This window comes from Caretta caretta, chromosome 7 (assembly GCF_965140235.1).
Source record: "Caretta caretta isolate rCarCar2 chromosome 7, rCarCar1.hap1, whole genome shotgun sequence".
NCBI lineage: Eukaryota > Metazoa > Chordata > Testudines > Cheloniidae > Caretta > Caretta caretta.
In genome coordinates this window covers 108,879,591-108,890,417 of record NC_134212.1, presented here as the reverse complement: position 1 = coordinate 108,890,417, position 10,827 = coordinate 108,879,591, and the positions used below count along the sequence as shown (strand labels likewise).

Below are 10,827 nucleotides of genomic sequence, written 5' to 3'. Positions count from 1 at the left end.
TCTAGTCCAACCCCCTGCTCAAAGCAGGACCAATCCCCAATTTTTTTTGCCCCAGATCCCTAAATGGCCCCCTCAAGGATTGAACTCACAACCCTGGGTTTAGCAGGCCCATGCTCAAACCACTGAGCTATCTGTTCATGGAGTTCTTTTCAGGGCCTTTACAGCCACACCTCAATGGACATTCACACTTGTGAATCTGTTTTTTGTGGAGCTTAATGTAGCACATTATAGAGGAATATCTTGCTCTAATGATGATACATCTGTGGGATATTTTGTGCTTTAAAAGGCTATTTAGATCAGGCTCACTTATGTTATGTCTACACTGCAATTGGTGATATGATTGCAGTTTAGGTAGGCTTACCCATGCTAGCTTTAATCTATCTTGTGGCATGAGCTCCAACATGGGTTGTATAAGTCCATCCTGGACTCTGGGTATGTACTCACATGGATTGCCTGTGCCGGGATCTGTGCTACCATGCCTTCACAGCTATGAAGGTTTGCCTACATGAGCTGCAGTCACACCTCTGATTAAAGTGTAGACATCCTTAGATGAAGTGAGCTGTAGTTCATGAAAGCTTATGCTCAAATAAATTTGTTAGTCTCTAAGGTGCCACTAGTACTCCTTTTCTTTTTGCAAATACAGACTAACATGGCTGCTACTCTGAAACCTTAGATTAGTAAGGTTTTTATTAAAGCTGCTCAAAATATTGAAAAGATTTTTCACAAAATTTTGAATATTTTTTGTTCTCCAGGTTTTAAAAAAGTGGGTTTTTTTCATTTATTACACAAAAAAATTAGTTTCCCCTTCCCTTTTCCATTCTGCCCTTGAAGAGGTGCTAGAGAAAAGGAGAGGGGGAAAAAAAGAAATAGCAAATGCCATTGGTTGGGTTTTTAAATGGAAAATTAAAAATTAATGCAACCAAGATTCTGGGTGCTAGAACAAACCAGTATGAGTACTTGTCTATAACTAAGTTTGAGGCTCAGCAGTTACCCCACAGAACAATGCCAATCACCAAGATTTCTTGTTAAAGAATTGATGATCATAAATAAATGAAATACCTGACACATTTATCACCCTTGCAGAATTTTTCTGGGGAGGAAGGATGTACTGGCAAAAGTAAAAGCAAAGGAAGCCAAAGTGTGGTTTTTAAAGGCACTTTTGAGGGTTCGGTCCCTGCTGTTTGAATGGATTGGTCAAAAAGGGACAAGTTTTTAGAATATCCAAAGCATTTGCTTAAGTTATGGTTCAAATCGCTTAGGTCAATTTGCTTGGACTTAATAAGGAGTTAAAATCTAGAATATGGTTACTAGAGAGCATAGACTTAGCAAGATAACCTACAGTTACTTATATTAAAGAATAGAAGGGGAAATACAATCTTTCAACTGAGATCTCAGCATTTATCCTTTTAACTCTGGGATGGGGGAAGAATCCTTTCTGCACAGCTGTTCTAAGACTGGTGCACTTTGGATTCTGCAGCAGCTTATTGGGTTCAGTCAACTCTGGGGTTCCACAGGGTGGCCTTGGTTTTATATACTCTGATCTCAGGAATCCTTGGAGAGGACCATCCTCTGATTTCTGTTAGACACATCAACTGAGTGCTTGGCTTTCTGCTGGCATCCAATAGATACCAGATCACCCTGAGCCTGGAAGAGCAGGGACTTGAACTTGGGTCTCCCACATCCTAGGCCAGTGTGCTAATTACCAGGCTCAGACTCTCACGCTCCCCCCACCAACTTTTAGACAAACCAGCCCATTTTGACATATTGAATTGTAAGTGTTGCAACCAGCTCTATTCCTATGTACACAGACACCATTCAGACCTACTCTTGGGCATTAGGGACTCTTATACGAAAGGAAATACTGTCCAGGAGAACAGCTTTGTAGGGCTAAGCTGTTCTGGTGAAAGGACTTATTCACTAGACACTGTTTGAATTTTTCTACCCAAAGAAGGCAAGAGCTGGGCTTTGAGATCCAGGCTAGTGCCAATTAATCATTAAGGTGATAGTTTCCATCCCTTCTTTCAGTCTAGGTGTTTCTTACCCACAGTCTTCAACCAAGAGATAGCTACTGAATCATAGTGCCCATTAGATCACACAGGGATACTTCTGCCCCTTTAGAAGATCTGGATTGACCACAGAGATTGAAATATAGTTTCCTGTTTATTGTACAGGCTAGGAAAGAGACCAATAATTCCTGTATTTCTTGTACACATGAAAGATTCCCAGGAAAGGGAAGGCAAGAACAATGGCTACAACAAGCAATGACAACCCCAGCACCATCAGAGGCTTCTCTGCTACACTTTAAGAGAAAACACAGCGTTAGGACTTGAGTCATGAGTTTGGCAGCCATGTCACACAGTCAAATTCATACCCTGTAATCCCATCTGTCACTCTGGTTTTGTTTTCTGGAAAATTCCTGGAGTGTTGATCTGCATCAAGGACAGAAAGAGGTCCAACTATACTATCAGCCTCAGCTTCCCTGAAAGTAGGTGCTGCTTCACTGAAAGAGGTACAGTATTAGGGAGCTTGTTACGAGTTAGTCCACTCACCCATGGAACATGTTTGCGAGACCTTATGATTCACTTAGTCAGACCAAGTCAAAGCTTTACAGATTCTGAAGATAAACATGCTCCCTGTATCTTGATTAGATGCATGCGACATACATACCATGACTAGAAGACACATCTCTCCTCCAGGGTCTATGCAGAGGGATACATCTTCTGGATTATCCTCCAAGTGACCCACAGTCCCCGTCTCACAGCAGCTACAGATATTCCTGGTGCCTTCCACAGGTGACCAACTGCAGTGGGAGAGATGGCAACGTTAACAGGGAGAAACCTTGGTTTTTCAACAGCTCTTCCATTTCCCTCTCCCCTCCTCGTCCACCCCCAAAAAGTCTACTCATGTATTGGTTGCTTTGTTGAAGGAGCCTTCTTCAGAGAATCTGGAGCTTAGTCAGCTGCAGTGACCATATGGCATGTAATATAGATCTAGGTGCAACTGTGAATAGAGGGATCAGAACTGTCAGAGTGGGACAAGGGAACACTACAACGTTGCGGGACCTAGGCCTCTAGTTTGGAGTAAAGGAAACAGTTCTTACCAAGTTTCTAGTATCTCCAGCAAACCGGAAAATGTCAACTGTGAACTGAAGGGAATCTTGCTGAGGCCATGGGGATAGGAAAGCTGAGGATGTCATCTGATCTCCCATCTACTAGATAGGTAGGTCAAAAAGACCCTGGTTAGAGCAATCCTCTACTCACTAGCTCTTTACAAGATATGTCAGGCCATGAAAGCCCCTCCCGCCGAGATCCTACCCATTGAAGTGGATCACATATTGGAGAGTGGAGTCCCGCTGTGGAATTAGCGTAGCTACACAATGGTCTGTAAAGCGCCTCAGCACAACATGACTTCCAGTACTGACATCGGCTTGAAGGTGAATCATACCCCCCCGGTGGAATCCACTGGAGGTCCTTTCAGCTGCCCAGTCATCTGTAAAAGCCCGACAATCTGTGCACTTAGCATTAACAAAGGTGAATCAAGGGAGAATGTTTCCCGCTATTATTGTGTTGTAGGAGGAGAGTGGGGGGTATTTACTACAGCGCTCATTGTAAGATGCAGCATCTTCTCTTTCCAGAAGAAAGCCCATGCTTTCTAGCCAGATATAGTAGGTGCAAGAAACAGTGCATGCTACAGGATAAGTGCTGGTCCCTACTGAGCTACTCCCTCAAGAAGCTTTCACAACTCCCCTGCGTAGAAAGTAACTTGAACTGGTAACCCAAGTGTGTGTGCACACACGCCTACACATCAAAATACTAGACTCCTCTGCCTTCAGGAGACCTAGTAAGGGGTCTTTTTTGCATGTCATCTGCCTTATGCTGCTATGATTTTGGCTACTGCCAAGGAAGTCCCCAAATTTTTCATACCACCTGCCTTTCATCAGATACAAGAAAAAACCCAGCCTCTCTTCTGCAGCTAGCATAGACCTGAAGGGAACCCATGTTGGCTTGATTGCTTTCTGCTCAAATTGTTTCTCCTGAAAGATAGAAACGCAGAGTGGGATCCACAAAGCAACTTATGTGCCTGGACTCCAGAATAGGCACCTAAGTCCCCCATGTGTACCACCATTGGGATCTGACTCCTGCCTGGCTGTCACCTAACCCTGTAGACGCTAAACTTACTTCTGTGAAAATTCCATAGGAAATTCTGGTGCGTGTACATTTCTGCCTCCCTATCTGGACACCTATCTCCCGCTTAAGCTACAGAGCAATTCACAAACAGGGGGAAGATAGGGATGCAGCCACCTAAGTTGCATGCAGGGGCAAATCCAGTAGATGAGCCCAGAGGCCACCTACTGGATCAGGTCCCATTCAAAATTCGATTGGAGCAGGCAGTGATGCTAACCTTAACCATTAGCTCAATGGTTAGAGCACTCACTTGGGATGTGGGAAACCCATGTTCAGTTTCTCCCTCTCTGCCTGACCGGAAGAAAAGAGAGTTAAGTAATGAAAGAGTAATTGGAGCAGAGGGATGGGACCCCTAGCTACTGGGCTATAGAGACTCTCTATAGCAGCACCAGCACTGGAGGGTGTGTGTGAAGCAAGGCAGGTGTTGAACTTGTTCCTGCAAGGAACGCTGTAGACGCTTAAGGTGCTTGACTCCAGGCAGCAGGTTCTTGTTTGTGGAACACTAGCAGAGATAGGCACCTTCCTGCAGCCCAGACTTATGAGGCTTGGTCTATGCTACCAACCTACGTCGGTATAACTATGTCACGAAGGGGTGTGGAAACACCACACCCCCAAGCGACAGTTATACTGCCCTAGCCTCCTGTGCAGACAGAACTATTTTGACAAGAGGGCTTTTCCCATTGACATACTGCAGCTCCCCAAGAGGTGGTAGCTATCTATGCTGACAGATGGACACCATAACCACCAGACTACAGAGTTTGGGCCAGTCTCTCACTGGCCCAATGACCATCGAATGATTTATCCACAGTGGAATAGTCGTTGGACATCTCCCATTGATTATCTTAAGAGCCTCCCCCCTAAGTCCCTTTGTGGATACCACCCCTAATACCAATTAAAGTGTTTATCTAACTCCAGCGTCACACACTGAAGTCACAGCACAATGCAGTGCACTCTCAGAACTAGGGTGACCATATTTCCCAAAGGGAAAACAGGATACCATGTGGGGCTAACCTGAGCCCTACCCCTCCCCACGCAGGGCTGGCCAGAGCCATTTACCCAAGCCATGTCTCCCCCTCCCTGCACAAGATTGGCATCGCTGCTCACCTGAGCCCTGGCCTCCCTCCCTGTGCAGCCTGGCATTACCACTCAACCCAACCCCCTCCCCATGTTCCTCTGCACTCCATTGGGGGGGGGCAAAAGTGGGCATTTGTCCCATTTGCACTTGCCAACGGATCAGGTTGGGAAGAGCAAAAAGGACAAATGTCCACTTTTGGGGGAAAAAAAGAAATCGGGCAGTCCGGGACAGGACTTAAAAAAGGGACTGTCCCAGCCAAAATGGGATGTACGGTCACCCTACTCAGAACGCCGTAGCACAACAACTAGACTCCCTACAGTGCTGTTGTCTTCTTGCAGCTGGTGGGATGGAGAAGCCGAATCCCAGCACCTTCTGGAGGAGTAAACAAAGGGCACAGACCACCAGACTGTCTGTACTGCGCTTCTTGTTCCAGCTTGCATGGGTCCGCTCGCCCTGTGATTGCACTTGTGCTGAGAACCCTGCCCAATCTAGGGCAGCACACCAATAATACCTCCAGGTTCTGTTGATTTATAGATTTCAGCATTACACAAGCTAGAAGAGTTTTCTGGTTATCCACAACTAGACAGAGCTAAGGGGGAGTCATTAGATACTGACCCTGCAGTTTAATTTTGAGAGAGCCAACCCAGTCCTTACCTGCAGCACACTGCCACATTCATGCAGCCCCATCTGAAAGATAACCCTGTTGGCTGCAGCATTCAAGGCAGAGTGCTGGCAAGCAGCTGGGCCAAGGCTCAGATCAGTAGCTTTGGTCAGCTGGCCTGTTTCAAAGAGGTCCTGGTGCACAGTTATTACCATCCGAGACTCTTGGCATTGTAAGGTAACAGGTTGCCACAAGGACACAGCTCTAGCTAGAGCCCAGGGAAGGGATGGAACAGGTGATAGCACACAGAACTGTCTTGGGTAAATATTAACTCTGTTTGAAGGTCTCCAACCCTGCTAAAATGCTCCTAGACAAATTCCAGAAGTCAGAGCAATGTACTGTATTAATTATCAGACGCAGAAACATCTGCTTCCTACTCTCACCTATTCTATTTAATCTGAGTAATTGCACCATACACAAAGGCTGTTGCTCCAAATCCCTTTATACCCCATGTCCATTCACAGCTGCGTCAGTTAATTGACCTTCTCTCAGCTTGTAGTAAATAATCTGCAGGCAAGCAGAGCCCTTCCCAGTGGCCAGAGCAGAATTTGGAGTAGGGGGAGTAATGAGGACTTGTCCCACCTATCTTGATCTGTGTGTGGGGAAATTCCTGAAGGGTTCTTGGAAACACATTGCTAAACTTTTTTAATTTGGATGGGAAGTATCATTTGTAGTTAGTCCATGATGCTCCTTAATATCAGAAGGGCTTTTTCAAATATTTTATGCTGTGTACATTCAGTTGTAAATTAAAATCTTAATGGTTGGTGGTTAATTAGGAGAATAAATGTCATCAATTGTAATGGGCAAGGTTCTAACTGAATCTATCCTTTTTTCTAGCAAACATAATGGACAGCTGCTCCCATTTTGCCCTGCATGACTTTTTAAATCCCCACAGGCTGGAAGATGCATTTTCCTGCATACTCATATGACCCTAATACTGCAAACATTTAGACCCTTGTATACTATTGAAGTGTGTAATGTTAATCACTTGAGTAAATGTTTCAGAGCATACAAGCAGGTGTAACTAGATAGAGCTAGAGACTGAGCCCTTATACTTCACATTACCTTCTAGTTAGTATTGAAACAGTTCTGTAAAATGCAGGGGTCTATGCCAGGGATAATCAATTATTTTTGTCAAGGTCCAAATTTCTTAGTCAAGGTATAGTCAAGGTCCAGATTCCACCCATTGGATACCCCTGGTCTATGCTAATGAATCCTGATGTAGGACTGGGGCCTAACGTGCATAAGAAAACATGGAACTTTTCAATACAATCATTGCAGGAACTTCAACCTGATTGTCATTGAACACAGAAAAATAATGAGCTATCTTAGTACTGGATAATACACATAGTACTTTCCTTTCCTTTATGTTGCAAAGCAATAATAAATAAATAAAAGTAAAATGTAAAAGAAAGTGAAAAAGAGGAACTTAGTTGGTACAACATGAGTGAATCAAGTCTTAGAGAGAAACTAACTACTTACCATGACTGCTTCATTTATAATAATTATTCAGACCACATATCAACTGAGGCTGGCTGAGTTTCATACCTTTATAATTTATTCCTGATTTTATTGCCCAATCAGAGCAAAGTTGCGAATCTATAACTTACTAATGAAAATCAGTCAAAGCATGCTTCCAAAATGATACTTTTTGTTGGAATTTATGTATTATCTACCCTGGTGCTAAGTTCTATTACAATAAAATTGTGTGAGTCTAGAACTACTTCTTTGTTTTTCTGTATATTCATACCATAGTTATTGTCTTCTATAGAAAGGGAGCTGTATTCTCCACTAGTGTAAATCAGCACAACTTCACTGGCTTTGGGAAAGCTACAGTGGTTTACACTAGCTGAGAATCTAGCCAAGTTTTATAAGAAGGATATATAGTACTTCACTTAAAAAAAAACAAATTACACTTGCCATGAAGTCAATAGAAATTCTGTCTTAGTAACATTATAAACCTCTTTCCTATTGGGTTATTTTAGTTTTAGTCACACAAACTCTGTGCAATGCAGAAAGAGATTTCTGAAATATGAATCCCAAAATGGTGGCATTTCTTTTCTGTATTTATATAATTCTCCGTGTCTACCACTTAGAATCAGAAGGGCAATAACAAAACAAACATTCTCTCTAGGAGCCAGATTCTGCCACCTTTACTCACATTGAATGGTACTTTACTCTGTGAGCAGTCCCTTTGATTTCCCTAATGTTTAAAATGTACAGCTTGGAGGGTGGTTTCTCAGAGAGTAGATACAAAGGTGTCTTTGAGTCAGAAATGCTGGCTAGACTAAGAGCATGCAAGTGTTTCATTTTTCCAAAACTGAACTTAAATAAAAATAGTGCATGATTTCATTTAATGTGTGTGAATAAAACAAAAGTATCTGAATGAATTGATTTTGCTGCAAAATTTGGAGACCACATCTCATAATGAAACACAAATGATCTACTGCCGATGCTTTAACACATTGCTAGCTATAACAGACTATATGGGAAAGAAAATGGACATTGAGAGAAGATAGAATAGAAGCTAATGGCTGGCCAGACAAGTATGAACTAATGCAATTCTCAACCTTTGCCATACCCTGACCCCATTTTGCAGCAACAACAACAATACAAACTGGCTTGGGGACTGACCCCCATAGTTTCAGGACTTTTCTCTGATCTAGCCATAAAAAAGGCCAGTGTTTCTGATGCCATTGGATCTACAGTTGGAGAATCCATGGGCTGAAGGACAACATGGTGAATAACACATGGAGGGCTAAATCTCTCAAGGAAACAAATGAAGATCTGGCCCAGTGGGGCAGAAAACTCAAAAATAGAGCAAATCATGGTGAAGGAGATACTGAACACTGAAGGAATGATAATAGCTATGGGTTGGCAGGAAAAGAGAAAATATCAACAACTCTTATAAAAGAATGGATATCAATAAACAGCAGCTATGCCAAAGAGACAAAAATCAAGTGGTAACTTTGTGTGACTTTCATGACTGCATTTGGGCTAAGTCAGTTACATTTAGATGGTGGTTTCAGAGTAACAGCCGTGTTAGTCTGCATTCGCAAAAAGAAAAGGAGTACTTGTGGCACCTTAGAGACTAACCAATTTATTTGAGCATAAGATTTCGTGAGCTACAGCTCAGCTGCACTGAGGCATTCATCCTGCCCTGGACAGGAGGAGGATGTGTTGAGGACCAGTGCAGGCAAGTTTAAAAGAATAAATAATTATGATTGGCTAGTTTTTTTTTTTAATCTAACAGAAAAGTAAAATGTATCAAACTGAGTGATCATGCACAGGTATTGTGTAGGGTTAGGATGGAGCCATTGGGTAATTCGTATGGTGTGCTGATAAAAGGAGGACTATGTATAGCCTCCAGAAAGATCACTACAATTTTCTCTATGGTTGAAAATTACCGTGAAAACTGCACATTTCTTTTTTACTGTAAACTCAATTCTTACTCTACAAATTAGAAATTGCCTGTAAGGAAACAAGAAGCTACAACTGCTTTTGAATATTATTAGGAGAAGCCATCAGCTTCCTACCGAATAAATAAACTAGCCATCGAAATATAGCAGCTTGACATTTCCTTTCTTTTAATGTTGCATGTCACATTTCCATTGTATATTTCAGAGAAAACAGCAGGAAATCTGTTTTGACTTTAAAGTTTGTGAAAGTAGAGACTAAGGCAATAGGTGATTTAACTTTGAGGTTGGTATAAAATGAGTGCAAAGGATAACTCTTTCTGGCAGTCATTAAAATGAAATAATCAAGTTAAGGAAATCTATATCTCCATTGTGTAACTACTTCCTTTAGCTAGTTCTTGAAAGGCTGCCAGCAGTAACAACTTAATAAACCAGAAAGCGCAATAGTATCTGGAACTTGACCTAAATAATGCAATGGTCAGAAGAAAGGGACAAATATGTCCCAGAGAAAGGCTGTGTCCAAAGCAAATGGATTCTGCTGAGGAGCATGAGCTAAAAGTTTGGATTAATCACATTTAAAAATGATGGAGAAGCTACTTCGAATGTCTGAAAAACAAGGGATGTATGTCAGGGAAACAAGTTGAACATTGTGTAACAGTGGTATCCACTTTTGTAAATAGTTATTAGTATCTGGCTGGTGTATTATGCCTCGCAATATAGTCTGAAGCAATACAAAACTGGAATTAAGGTCACTGTTGAGAGTAATTATGTTAATATCTTGGAAAATTATAAATAATTTCTCATAGAGAATTCTGGCATTGGCAGGAGGTAGAAGGGGAAGAGGATATCTGTGCAAACTTGTTGCCTGCCCCAAAAGCAAACACACACAATCTGTCCCTTTGTTTCCATCACCCATTAATTTTTTATTTAACCCATTGAGCACAAATATTTAAAACATAGGAGGTGAAATCCTGACTCCATTGTAATCAACAGGAGTTTTGCCATTGACTTTAGTGGGCATAGGATTTTGCCCAGGGTTTTCTTCATGATCCTTTTCCAGACCTTTAAGATTTGTCTATGTGGGGAGTTACTGTGTGGCAAGCCAGGACCGATACTTCCATAGCACTTTCCAGTGGGTTTGTATCCTTTTATTCTTCACCCAACCTTCTGTATCTGCTACTTTCTGAATATGTTCTGGCAGCTTAACTTTTAGGTAGTTTCATTTTTGTTCAGATTCCCATAACCGGAAAAGTGATGTGTTAACGTTCATGCTCCAGCTTTCCATTGCAGCCTCACTCTACAGTATGATTTGTCATGTTGCATTGTTTCCGGAAGCTACCACAAAGCATCACAACATACAGTTGCTCTAGAAGCCAAAAACAAGATGGTGGCAACAATTCCAAGTCTATAAATAGTTTAACAATAATATGTGACGAATAGAAATTGCTTTTGTTTTCAATAACTTATTAGGAGTTGCGTTGCCTAACACAT

General features: G+C 42.1%; 1 pseudogene; it reads right to left on the bottom strand.

Annotated features, from left to right (window-relative positions):
• Positions 1-2,331: 2,331 nt before the first annotated feature.
• On the bottom strand, positions 2,332-6,075 carry LOC125640397 (zona pellucida sperm-binding protein 3-like; annotated as a pseudogene).
• Between the last annotated feature and the right edge of the window lie 4,752 nt (positions 6,076-10,827).